The sequence below is a fragment of the Camelus dromedarius genome, chromosome 4 (genome assembly GCF_036321535.1).
Source record: "Camelus dromedarius isolate mCamDro1 chromosome 4, mCamDro1.pat, whole genome shotgun sequence".
In the NCBI taxonomy this organism is placed as follows: domain Eukaryota; kingdom Metazoa; phylum Chordata; class Mammalia; order Artiodactyla; family Camelidae; genus Camelus; species Camelus dromedarius.
In genome coordinates this window covers 13996239-14010236 of record NC_087439.1, presented here as the reverse complement: position 1 = coordinate 14010236, position 13998 = coordinate 13996239, and the positions used below count along the sequence as shown (strand labels likewise).

The 13998-nt window shown below is 35.5% G+C and overlaps 1 protein-coding gene across 1 annotated transcript in view; it reads left to right on the top strand.

Annotated features, from left to right (window-relative positions):
- DPP10 (dipeptidyl peptidase like 10) overlaps positions 1-13998 on the top strand; it is a 559220-nt gene that overhangs the window by 363913 nt on the left and 181309 nt on the right. The gene's annotated exons all lie outside the window — the stretch shown is intronic.

Sequence of the window (13998 nt, the reverse complement as noted above, 5' to 3'; positions counted from 1 at the left end):
TGAAAGGTCCAAGATGGCTTCTCTTTGGTGCCTCAGAGTTGATGATCCCTTGGGATGGAAGGTGCCTTGGAGTAGAGGACTGGGAGTCTGGGTTCAGCTGAAACTATCGACCGAATGCCACATGCTTACATATTGACACATGGCTTCTACAACATGACGGTTTCAGTGTAGTTGGATTTCTTGCCTTGTCACTCAGGGCTCCCATTAGGAGTGCTCCATGACATAGGCAGCTGATAGTGCCTTAGGGCCTGGGAGCAAGGCTAGGAGTGTCACTTCTGCTGTGTTCTACTATTCAAAGCAGTCACAGGGCCTGTCCAGATTCAAGGGATAGGGGTATAGACATCACATTTTAATGGGAAAAAAATGGCATAGACTTTGCAACCATCTGTAACCTTTATATCTTGTATATTTCTACTTCATGATGGTGAGCATGCCGGCCTCTGACTGGGTCAGTCTAGGCTATGCAGCATAAGGAAGAGAGTAGGTGAAAAATGTACAGTGATAAGCATTAAAAGATGTTTCTTGCCTCTGAGGAAAAAGATTTCCCTAGGCAAAAATTGGAAAGTATTTAAAGTCAGTGTTTGCTAATCTCCTAACATTTTCGCTATTAATCTCATCTGTGGGGTAAAGATTTTGGCAATTATATTAAATAACTGAATTCTTTTTCCAGCAACCAACCCCTGTCACAGCCATGTCTGTGAGGTTTTCCTAGGTCAGTGGTTCTAAATTGCTATAATTCTATATAACACTGATCATTTTTTTAGCTGTATCAGACTTGTATTATTTTTTAACTTTAAGTCCATATACACACACATTATTTACCACTATAAAGCTTTGACTTCAAGCCTGGAATTGGGCTAGAACATATATGATTTGCAAGAATTTCCTTTGTTCCTTTAGTGTGAGACCAAGAACAGCATTTCTCAAGTTGCAGTTCAATGAAGAATTGGTGTTCAAAGTTCAGTGAGATGTTAATGAGTTCTGGAAATGAACACAAAATACAAAAGCTCCCAATGTGCCGTGATTGACAACCCATTTTGAAAATTCATAATGTTCTTATTAAGATATAAAAGTCATTAAGTAAACCAATTTAACTCAGTCTTTCCCAGACTCTTTGACCATAGGAACCTTTGACGATAGGAACCTTTTACCATGGACCTCCCAAATTTCATTCAACAAATATTTATTACATGCCTACATTGTACCAAGCGCTGTGCTAGACTTTGGGACTAGAGCAGTAAACAAAGCAAACTCCAGCCCTCCTTCAAGATTATACAGTATAGTGGGAGAGCCAAATGTGATCCAGATGACCATCCAACCAAAATAAATATTCTAAGAATGAACTTCTTAAGAAGAAAGCATAGTGAGTATTATATATACATATCATATTTGGAGGCCCAGTTTAGCCAGGAGCAATCAATTAGATGAGGGACTACTTATTGGTGTAGCCCATAGGCTGCATGTAGTTTCAAAAATAGCATGGGAACATTATTTTGGAAAATATTGGGCTTCCTATACTGTCCAATATAGTAGCTAGTAGCCATGAGTGGCTAATTAGATTAATTAAAATTAAATTAATGTAAAAAATTCATTGCCTCCTTTGTACTCATCAAATGTCAAGTGCTCACTAGCCACACGTCCCTATGGCTACTGTAGAGGGTCATGTAGATTCAAACCCTTCTATTTTTACAGAAATTTTGATTCAACAGCCTTGATCTAGAGCAGGTGTCAGCAAATTAGTCCCCTGGTCAAATCTGGCTGTGGCTGGTTTTTGCATGACTTGCAAACTAAGGATATTGTTAACATCTTGAAAGGGCTTTAGAAATAAAGTTGGGGGGAGAGGGAGAGACAGAAAAAAGAAGAAAGGGAAGGAGAAGAAGAAGCAGAGGAGGATGGGGGAGGTGGGGAGGAGAGAGAAAGGAAGGAAGGGAAGGAGGAAGACAGGGGTGAGGAAAGAAAGAACATATATTGCCTGCAGAACCTAAAATATTTAGTAGCTGGCTCCTTCAGAGAAAGTTTGCTAACCTGAGCTAGAGCTCACACCCTTCTTGTAACTTGTCCTTCCAATGCAGTATCATGAGCTATGAGTATCATGTTTGCCACCTGTTTAAAAAGCTGCATTTGACATTGGTTGGTGACCAACTAAAAACCATGGCCCATTCCGTGGTATAGAGTCGTTACATGCAGCAGGAATCCAGGCCAGAGATTCCTGTTCTGAGCCTTACCTCGTACGTTGGCCTCTAGTGAGGCTATCAGAATCGTTCTTACCAATGGAAGATAAGCGCAAGTAATGGATGTTCATTTTGGGTTCAAGATGTTTAAGTACTGGTTGCATGACCCTCCATAATCTTTTTCATCTCTTGCCTTTGTCTGCCAGTTGGATGATTTCTATGTTTAAGGAAATAAGACCTTTTTCAGCCTATCCTGTAGGATCTGATCAAGAGTTGTCAGCTTTATAAACTAAACATACCTGTTAATTTGTATTGTGTCTCATTGACCATAAATATACCAAAAGATTCACACTGATAAAAAAAATAGTAGCAGTAGTCATGTTACAGAGTAATTATTCTGTGGGCCTCTATACCATAAAAAATCAGTAGTTAAGAAAAAATATTCCTTTAAAGGCTACAGTGGCAACATATTGATTATCAAATTCATTCAGGGAGTATTTCCTAAATCCCCAAAGCAGGTGTGAGATGAAAAGTAAATTAATCAGTTAAAATCATATTAAGTGAAATTCCAATCACTTTAATTTTAATAAATTGCAATGATTGACCCAGACATTAGTTTCAGTTGCAGGCATGGGTAATCTAGATAAATGACATCTTGAAGAGATACAACAAAAAATAGCCCATGCAGTACTGAAAAAAATATATACATAAGAATATGTTTCATTACATAGACGATCCATCCAGAGTCTTGTTCACTGTTGCAAATTGCACTGCCTTCTATATGCAAAGCAACGCCGTTTCTCCCGTGTGATGTCACTGGAGCCTCAAGGTAAAAAATTTCATCCAGTTTTCTCCCTCCCTCTCTTTCTTCTTTTCTTCTTCTCCCTCTCATTCTCTTTCCCCTTCCTGCTTCCCTTCCTTCCTTCCTCCCTTCCTTTTCTTTCTTTCTTCGAAACAACAAAGATGCATGATGCATCGTGTAAAGCAGCTAGCCCACAGTCTAGTGAGAAATCCTAGCTTCCACTGCTGCCTTCTCCATTCTTTTCCTCCAATTTGTTAACCTTTTAATTCATTTTCAGCTTATATTTCTAGTCTAGTGTTTGTCTGTTTTTAGCATAAGCAAATATATGTCTGTAAATCCACGTATCTGTCAATGTCCTCATTTTCTTACACAAAAGGTAGCACTCTATACATGGTTCTGCATCTTGCTTTTGCTTGTGTCTTTTCTACCTAACCACATATTCTCCAGATCACTGCATAGCAATATCTATTAAAAAATTAAAAATAGAGATATCATATGATCCAGAAATCCCACTTCTGGGTATATATTCAAAGGAAACAAAATCAGTATCTCCAAGAGATACCTGCATTCCCATATTCATTGCAGCATTATCCACAGTAGCCAAGATATGGGAACAAAATATACAACATCTGCCTACAGATGACTGGATAAAGGAAATGTGATACACATATACAATGGAATATTACTCACTTGCCATTTGCAAAAACACGTGAATGAAAGAATCCAGAGGATATTATGTTACATGAAGTAAGCCAGACACAGGAAAACAAATACTATGTTATCACACCTGTATATGGAGTCTAAAAAAGCTGAACTCATAGAACTAGAGAGTTGAATGGTGATTACCAGGGTAAGAGTGTGGGGGATATGGGGACATGTTGGTCAGTTGATACAAACTCAGTTATAAGATGGATAAGTTTTATGAATTTAATATACAGCACGGTGATTATAGTTAATAATGCTATATTGTATATTTGGAATTTTCTAAAAGAATAGATCTTAGTTGTGCTTACCACATACACTCACCCACCCACCCACCCACACCCACACACACACACAAGCACACACACACAAATGGCAACTATGTGAGGTGATAAATGTGCTAATTAACTTGATTGTGGTAATTAGTTTATGATATATTAAATCATCACATAGCACACCTTAAAAATTGCTGTACAACATAAATATATACAATTATTTGTCAATCATCTCTCAGTAACGCTTGGGAGAATGCTTTTTAAATACACTGTCTTGATTACTGTTGCTTTACGGTAAGTATTGGAATCTGTAGTGTTACTGTTCAAACTTTGCTTTTTAAAAAATCACTTAAGCTATTCTTGGTAATTAACATTTTCATAAAATTTTAGAATCACTTCTAAAAATCTGAAAAACATCTATTTGAATTCTATTTTGTTTGCAGTAAACATATAGGTCAATTTGAGGGACTTTAAATCCTAAGTATTGAGTTTTCTAACCTACAAACATATCGTCTCTATTTAGTTTTTCTTTAATCTTTCAGCAGTCTTCTGTAGATTTCAGTGTACAGATCTTGCACATCTTTTAAATTTATCCACATATATTATTTTTGATGTTCTTGTAAACATAAGGATTTTTGAATTTTGTTTTGCTTGCTACTGGCATATAAAAATAGATTTTTATATTAACCTTATAGCCACTGACTTTGCTAAGTTTACTAATGATCGAAGTTCTTTTGCAGATTCCTGAGGATTTTCTATGTAAATAATCATGTTATCTGAAAATAAAGGAAATTTACTTCGTTTTTTATGACTTTTTTTCCTTGCTTCATTGCAATGTCTAGAATTTTTAATATAATCATGAACAGAAATTGAAAGAACAAACATCCATGGGTTGTTTCTGATTTCTGGAGAAAAGTCTTTAACATTTTTCTATTAAGGGTGATCTTAGCAGTTGAGATATTCTTTTATAGATGTTGTTTATCAGGTTGAAGATATTTTCTTCTATTTATAGTTTGCTGAAAGTTTTCATCATGATGTTAAATTTTGTCAAATGTTTCTTCTACATCTTTTGAATAGACCGTGTATATTCTCCTTTATTTTGTAAATTATGATGGGTTATTTTTTAAATATTGAGTCAGTCTTCCATTTCTGAGAAAATTTCCCGGGAATGGTTTGTTAATAATCTGCTAAGAATATTTACATACATGTTCATGTGCATGTGTATTAGTTTGTGTTTGTGTTGTTTGTTTGTTTGTTGTTATGCCTCTGTTATTATCTAGAATGTCAGTGTCACAAAAGGCTTTGAAAAGTGTTCCCTATTTTATGCAAGAGTTTGTGTATGAATGATTTTATTTCTTCCTTAAATGTTTGGCAGAATTTACCCATGAAGCAAACTGAACCTGTAATTTTTCTTTTAGGAAGATATTTAATAGTTCAATTTGTATCATTAATGTAGGACTATTCAGGTTATCTATTTTTTTTTCTTGACTGAGATATCACAGTTTCTATCTCTAAAAGAATTTTTCATGACATTTAAAATGTCATTTTGTGGGGCAGGATGTGGTTTGTAGTATAACATTATTCTTTTAATATCTGAAGGACATTTTATTTCTAATACTGGTGATTCGTAGCCTCTAATTTTGTTGAATATTTTGATCTTTTTTTTTTTTCAATGAACAATTATTTATTAATTGGCATTAATTATTTTCTCTACCATTTGCATCTTTTCTATTTTGTTAATTTTTCTTTCGGCATTAATATGTCCTTTCTTCTCTTTACTTTGAGTTTACATTGATCTTCTTTTTCCATATCCTTTAGCTGACATTTAAAACTAGAAATTACCCCCCTAAATTCTACCTCAGGCTCAGTTCAGTTTTTTTCTTAATCTTTTTTTCCCTCTCATTTTTTGATTTAATGGAATCTATTGGTAGGCCCTCAAGTGCACTGGCCCTTTTCTCTGTCATCTTTTTCTACTATTAAGCTCATCTAGTGATTTTATTTGATACTTATTTCAATTCTAACATTTTCTTTTATTTCCTTTTATGTTGTCTATGTCTTTGTTGAGATTTCCTGTTTTCACTCATTATGAAGGCATATTCATTTACCTTACAAACTATAATGGATGCTTACCATCTGCATCTGATAATTCTAACCTCTGAGCCATCTGTTGGTGATCTTTTACCTTAGAATTGAGTCACACTCCTGGCCTTCGTATATCTAGTCATTTTGGATTGTATCCTGGACATTGTATGTAGACTCTGGATTCTGTTCTGTATTTTCCTGAAGATTGTTTCTATTTTTTCACTTTAGCAATTTACTTGTTAAGGCCCAAACTGCAGATTGTCGTACCTGTAGTGCACAGTGGCTCACGTTTTCCTTGTTTGGCAGTTCTTAGTTGTAAGTTGCTTTAATTTGGCTCACTGCCCACCACTCCCAGTATCCATGATTCAGTGATCAGCCAAGAACTTGGGCTGAGTTTGTGTATGAATGAATGTTTCCTCTCTCCAGCTCGCTCCTCTCTGCTCCTTACTCTTTGGCAGCATTTGTTACCCCAGAGTTTTTCCTCCTATTCCTTTGACCAGAAATCATTTTAGCCTGTCTCCACTGAAATTGCATCTACCCTAAGGGTAAAGCACTAATAAACATGGGGATCTACTACATGCTGGTTATTTTCTCCAAGTCTTAACTTCTCTTTTAGAAACGTCCTATTTTGTTCAGCTTCCAAAGCCCTCAGCTATTTGCTTTTTGTATGCTATCCAGAATTTAAAGCTGTTATGTGAGGAAAGTTTTGTTAGGAGCTCACTTCTCCATCTCAAAAGTATAAACTTCATGTTCAGTAATTTTTAATGACTAAAAGAATAATGAAACAAATTTTCCCTCAAATGAAATACATGAATTTTAATATACTTTTTCAGATTCATTAATAAACATTTGGAAAAGGACAGTCACAGTGGTGCTTTTCTGAAATTTTTATTTACATATCAATCCCATTAAATGCATTAGTTGATTTCAGTGTATGTGTTGAAATGCACAGGGCAGAACTGTTCAGGTAATCTATTCTTGCACATCACTGAGGAAATGATTTCTGCTTGATTGCCTCTAAAGCATGGTTCATTCACATTTAATTAGCATAAGAGTAGGCCACTTATAACATTAATCCACAAAGCTGAATTTATAATTTGTAAGAGATGGCAACTTTGAAGTTGACATTTCTTTTACATCAATGAGATTGCAGCTGTAGATGAAGTGCAAATGGCATATTATGCAAAATAAAAGTTTAATTATGAGGAAAAACTTCAGCTGAATATTTCTGTTTGATTAATAATCTATAAGCAGATACCATCTAATTTAAATTTACACAAAAGCACAACTGCTGTTGAAAAACTGCTACAATTTAGTAGTGACACAAATCCGAATCTTTTTTCCTCCATCTTTTTGTGTATAGGCAAACTCGTATGTGAACTGTCCTTCTTAGAATGAATACCTAGCGAATAGGAAAACCATAAACCTTTACTTTAAGCCATTCTATTTCATGTTCATTCATGTATTTATCTTGTAGATATCCTTTTTTTGGTGGTTATGAAAGTAGAATGTTTTTCAACTAGGTATAGTTGCCTACTCTTAGAATAGCACTCATTTAATTCAAACTCTTTGAGAATTGTTCTAGTTTGCCAAAGACCATCTTCACAGATTGACTAGAATTAAACACAGAACTTACTCAAGTAAAATGGGTTCTAAGTAAAATATGATGCATTTCACTTTTTCCATTGTCTGGACTTCAAAATAGTATTAACTTATAGTAAGATTTAATTAGTTTTTGTTTTAATGTTTTTGTTTATCGGCCTTGCTCTTGTAACAGCAACTACAAACACCAGCTACTCAAGTATAAATTGATGATTAAAGGCTACATCTTTTTCATATTAAATGCTTTCAAGTTACAAATCCCAGAAATCTGTCACACAGATAAATAACTTAAAAGTATTCCTATTAAAATTGATCATAGTGATGGATACAGATATAGATATAGATATATTTACCATTTGGTGAAGTTCTGTCGCATTAAATAGGAATGTATAGAGGAAAAAAGGACTTGGGCTAATGAACATTAAATAAGGAGATAGAAAACCTTATTCTTTACTAGCTGAACAATACTAATTGCATAACTTTGAAACTGAGTCCCTCTAAAACTGAGTTTCCCTGCTGAAGTTATGATTAATCTCTCTATATAAAACTCCATTCCCTTTCTTGTCCCACCCCTGTTCTTCTCAGGATTGAGAAGTATCAAAGAAAAGTTGGGCCCTATGTGGCGCTCCAAGGTAAAAAAGACCCTCTATGTCCCCTGCTTCTTGATTGTGGGAAAAAAAAAGTTTAGTCTCCTAGGCCTCCCTTGATTTCCAAATAGCAGATTCAAGCGGTTAATGTTTAGAACGATAGAGTAACATGCCTCTTGAAGGAAGTATATAGCTATCTGTTGCATGTATTTGAGTTGTTCTGCAGAATCTGAGACCCCCACCTAGTGGAGGGTGGTGACCACATGCTGACCACAAGCATGCAGACTCCAGACTGGTTGGAACCAGAAAGCTGATGATTAATATTCCTGAAGCACCCACCTTATTTCCTCACCACCAACCAGTCAGAAGAAGGTCCTCAGACTGATCAGGCATCCTACCACCCCCTCTCCCAACACTATCTTTAAAAACTCTTGCCTTAAAGTCAGCAAGGAGTTTGGGTCTTTTGAGCATGAGCTGCCCATTCTCCTTCACCACCCAGTGTCAGTAGATTGGCTTTGGGGCAAGTTGAATGAGCAGACCTGAGTTTTATTTGGCAACAACTTTAGGCAAATCATTTGACCTCTCAAGGCCTCTGTTTCTTTAACTGTGAAATTAGATATATTTTATATTAAGTCACTCTTAGCTTTTTTTTTTCCTCAAAAACTAACATTTCCATGAATAACACCCCTGAATGTAAGCAGGAATTTAACAGTCTTTAGGTACAAGTCTGCTTGTTAAAAGGATAGAAGGCTCAAAGCAGTGATGCTTTTCACAATCTCATTTACCTGTAAATTTTATTTTTATTCAAGTGTAGTTGATTTACAATGTTAGTTTCAGGTGTACAGCAAAGCGACTCAGCCATACATATACACAAACATATATATGTGTGTATTTTTTCTTTGAGATTCCTGACAGCAGGGACCTACTGTATGTCACAGGGAACTGTATTCAATTTCTTGTGTTAACATACAATGGAAAGGAATCTTAAAGAAGGCACTTGTGTATATGTTGAGGACTCAAAGATCTATTAGACACACAGTCTATTAGACAAATCTGAAGAAGCTGGCTATTTTTATGGAGTAATACGGTTATACATATGAAAACATAATGAATGTTTCAAAAAGTGCCAGAGTAATACATATTTACAAAGTCAATGTGTGTGTATGTGTGTGTTTTATTGAAGTATAGTTGATTTAAAATGTTGTGCTAGATTCAAGTGTACAGCATAGTGATTCTATATATAGACACTTTTCCAGATTCTTTTCCTTATAGGTTGTTCCAAGACATTGAGTATAGTTCCCTGTGCTATACAGTAGGTCCTTGTTGTTTATTTATTTTTATATATGGTAGTGTGTATCTGTTAATCCCAAACTCCTAATTTATCCCCCCCCCACCTTTTCCCCTCTGGTAACCATAAGTTTATTTCCTATGTCTGTGAATCTGTTTCTGTCTTTTAAATGTTATAAAGACCTTATAATCAGATATATAAGACATTAAATAGTTCATTTCAACCCCTTATTTTCTGGCTATACTTCTATGCCTAGTAAAAAAGATTATCTCATTCAATATCTAAAAGCATCTCTTCAAAAATACTTTCTTTAGCTTTTCTACTTGCCCTTTTGAGCCATATAAATTTTGCCCTTATTTTTTCCTTTCTACTTTTTGATATGAAGTTGCTGATCTTATGAGACTGGGATTTTTATGAAAGGAAGGGAAAGTCTTCCTTGCAGGCAAATGTTCTATGTGAGAAAAAAAAAATGCATGTGTTTGCAAGGTGACAGCTCTTCGACGAGTCATTCGTTGAGCAGTCAGAGTACACACAGATCATACAACAATGGCTGCGGGGAAGGCAGAGCTTTGCAAATTGCTTTAATTGTATCTACCAGGGATTCATTTTGTGCTCTGAAAAAGCTACTAAGTCACTGACTGTTTTAAATAATATTGCAATGAATACATATATACATAAATTGGTATATGTCTCTCTTCTTATTTCCTTGAAGTAACCTCTGTGAAGTATAATTATCATAAGCAAGCTAAAAAGCAAATAATTTAAGAGAAATGATTATTATTAAGGTTCTTTATACACATTGACATGTTACCTCCCAGAAAGTTGGTACATTGGCTGTTTTACCTGGAATGTTTAAGAGTCATATTTGCTTTCACCTCTCTCAACATTCTAGGTATTATCACTGAAGTGATTAAAAATCCATATATAAATTTTCCCGTATGATAAATGAACATGGTCTATGGGGGAAAAAAAAAACCAGACTAGATTTATATCAGAATTTTCTGGTCAAAATACAGCCTGTCATTCTCGTTTGGTGACAAAGATTCCATTTTGCTTGTGATTTGGAAAAGGCACAAAAAAAGAGTCCAGTCTCACCTCTGAGAGTGGCAGTGACCAAAACACGAAACAGATCTTTTCTCCCCCCTGGTGTCTGAAGAGGCAGGTAATCCAGGGTGTCAGCTTAAGCTCCTGTGTAACATGTGGGCATAACAAAGCTTGCCTGGAAGGGCTTGGCCTCCCTTCAGCTGTGCTTTTCTTCAGTTTCCTGACAGCTATTACCAGGTCAGCCAAGCAGCGGAGAAAAGGAGAAAAGGCATCAGTCCCGCTATGTGCAGTACTGGCATATTTTTAAAGCTGCACTTTGTGCAAAATAAATCTTAACTATTTCAGAGCAGTGGTATTTCTTCATCAGAATTTGGATCTATGAATGAATTTGATCCACTGTCCCAGGGGTACGATCAGCAGAAAGTTGATTTTTTTTCCTGAAAGATAAAATATTTATGCAGTATTTTTTTTAATCAGGAAACATTTATTAAGCAACACTTTGCAGACCTGGTGCAGAGCTATCTATGCAAACTTAAACTGAGGTGAACACTTAGGAGTTTACTTCTTAAGAAAGATATAAGTTGCATCAGAAACTGAATGCTGAATAAGAACACGCATTTATAAAGACTCAGTTTATAAAAGCAAAGAGGGGAATTTATCTTAGGTTGATGGAGAAAACACCAAGAAAGGGACAAGCCACAGTTTAAATCAACCTCCCTGCAAGCTATTTTATGTGACAACGGTAGCTTTAGAGAAGGTGCCATCTTCCAGATATAAGGACGCCCTTTCAAACAAATTGATGCTCTGTGACAAGACTGCTTCTTTTTGTAAAATGGAGTGATGACATCTGATTCTTGAGGTTGTCCTCCTGAGAGAGTACCCTGGGACCCTATTTTCAGAATTTGTCAACATTCTAGTCTTCCTTGTGTATCCCTCAGAAACTTCAGTCTCCTGGCATCAGTCTTAGAACAACCTGTCTTATATAAGGAGCTATCCAACTGCTGATTTAAAATCAAGCTGCCTAAGTGTAATCCTCACACCTGTCATTTCAGCTCACACTACTCACCCACTCGTTGCAACATAACAACATTCTCTGACCCAGAATCGCACCCCCCCCCAGTTGTTGTATTCTGTCAGGGTAATTGTTGTCATGACTCACAACCACTGTTTCTTTCCCTCAGGAAATGCCACTTGGATTTATCCTCCTTCCTTCTTCCTGAACACCATTCATTTCATGACCCTGCACCTGCCAGAGTCTCTTACCTATTACCTCACTCGCTTGCAGTGTGCCAATATCAGTATTATTGTCCATTATACTTTTTCATCAGGTCATTTATTTTTTGAAAACATTAAGTAACCACCTTTCTTACCAAATTGTCAAAACTCCTTTAATGAGACAAAGTCATGCATATCCAAAAAGTCTTCAATTCCATCTCTCATTCTTACCACAAATAGTTCGGGAAACATGAATTACCCAGTGAATTATGCAATGTGTAATTGAATTTTTTCAAAAAATTTAAATGGTTTTTGTAATTTAACAAATGATTTCATGACCCACCACTTTTTTTTTTATAACTTCTTGCTTAAAGCTGAGTTCTATTTCTACAGAGTTTTCCATGATCTTAACAATAGTCTACGAGAATGAGAAGATAATAATCTTATAGAGAAAATTAATCACCAGTATTTACCTGCTTTACAGACTAGGTCATGGCTATACTTTGGAAAATAAAGGAAGTTTGAGGTTGTCTTCTTGGGTAGATGAGAATTAATAGGCATGTGTTCGGTATAATCTGGGTCTGAGACACCACATATTTTGTATCATTTAATGCTGATAGGAAACATGCTAGTTAACATTCTTTCTTCAGTGCTGAAGTTGAGAAGACTATGAGTTAGACAATATATCATAATTTTTCTAAGATAACACAATTTGTGAACTGGGGGAGGGGGTTAAAATTTTAAACTTTTCTATCACCCCATGCTATCTCTCTGAATGTTGAAGATAAGCATTTTAAATAACAGCATTGCTTCTCTGATCAACTCAATTTCTATTTCCTAATCTATCCAAATTCTCATTAATTGACAACTCTTAGAATCTGAGACATTTCTGCTTATGTCTCAATATAGCAGTTAACTGTGTGGTATATGTTTTAATATTTACAAACTTACTAAGGCATGGTAAATAGGATCTATTAGCACCTGAATAATTTTCTGTTGAACTTCTTCTATAATGTTTCCAAACCAGAAAGGGTCAGTTCTTTCTTGCATTTCAGCGTTGTAATCTGAGGGAAAAAACAAAGATGGATGAAGAGGTAGAAAGGGAAAAACAAGAGGAAGAAAAAAATGACAGTGACAAGAAAGAGAAAAGAAGGCAGAGAGGGAGGAAGGAAGAAAGAAAGAAATGTTTCAGTGCCAGCACATAAGTAAAACCTTGGACTGCCCATTATTAAAATTATTAGACTCTCAAATATCTAGAGGTAAGCATGCTGAGTCCTAACTGACAAGTTGTGCAAGGTGTCTATGAAAGGAAACAAACCAATAAACATGAACAACAACAAAACTGCACTCTCTCACCTGCTTTGTACACCCAGAATAAAGTCCCACTTTATATTTATTTTCTAAATATCTTCATTGAAATTGAAGTTGGCATAGATGTAATTGAAAATTATTGAAAAATACCTAATATGGGATTTATCATTTTTAAGCACATTTTTCTTACCAAGAAACTTCATAAATGTTACTGAATTTATAGTAGATTTATTTATTCCTCTCATCTTGCATCTAGGTCTTTCTCCTAATCTCTCATTGCTTGTAGAAAATAGATTGTGTATTACTTGACTTGCCACTTACTTAACCCATGGTTTCTAGAAGACTTTTCACCCATTTTGGTAATTAAATGTGACTGTGAAGTCCTACAAAATCCAGTGACTTAATCATATCACATAGTAATTGAATAACCTTCCAAACTGTGAGTTCAATTTTTCGTGTTAACCAAGAGCTGGAAACTCAAGTTTTCGTGGTTTCCTTTTATTTACCATTTTAGGTAAATATTTTTCCAGTTGTGCATGATTTCTAGCTTTTCCCATATTCTGATTCTGTCCATACTGAGCAGAAACGTGTTTTCCTCTCAAATTCAAGTGACATACTTGGCCTTTGTCCTTGGTTTACCTTTTCCCCAATGTAGAATAAACTGCAGATGAAAGAATAAAGAGGGAGAGGAAGCCAAGAGATACGCAGAGTTTCTACCTATTGTCAAATCATGACATATTCCAGATGAGAATATTCCCATATTGTGTTCATAGGAACTGAAACTTACCCACATAAATCATTTTAAAAACAGAAATGTTTGCCTTGCCTTTTAAACTCAGATTAGGCCAACATTCATGGAGTACCTCCTATGTGACAGGACCATCTTCTCTTTCATCTTCCCAACAATACCATGAATGGG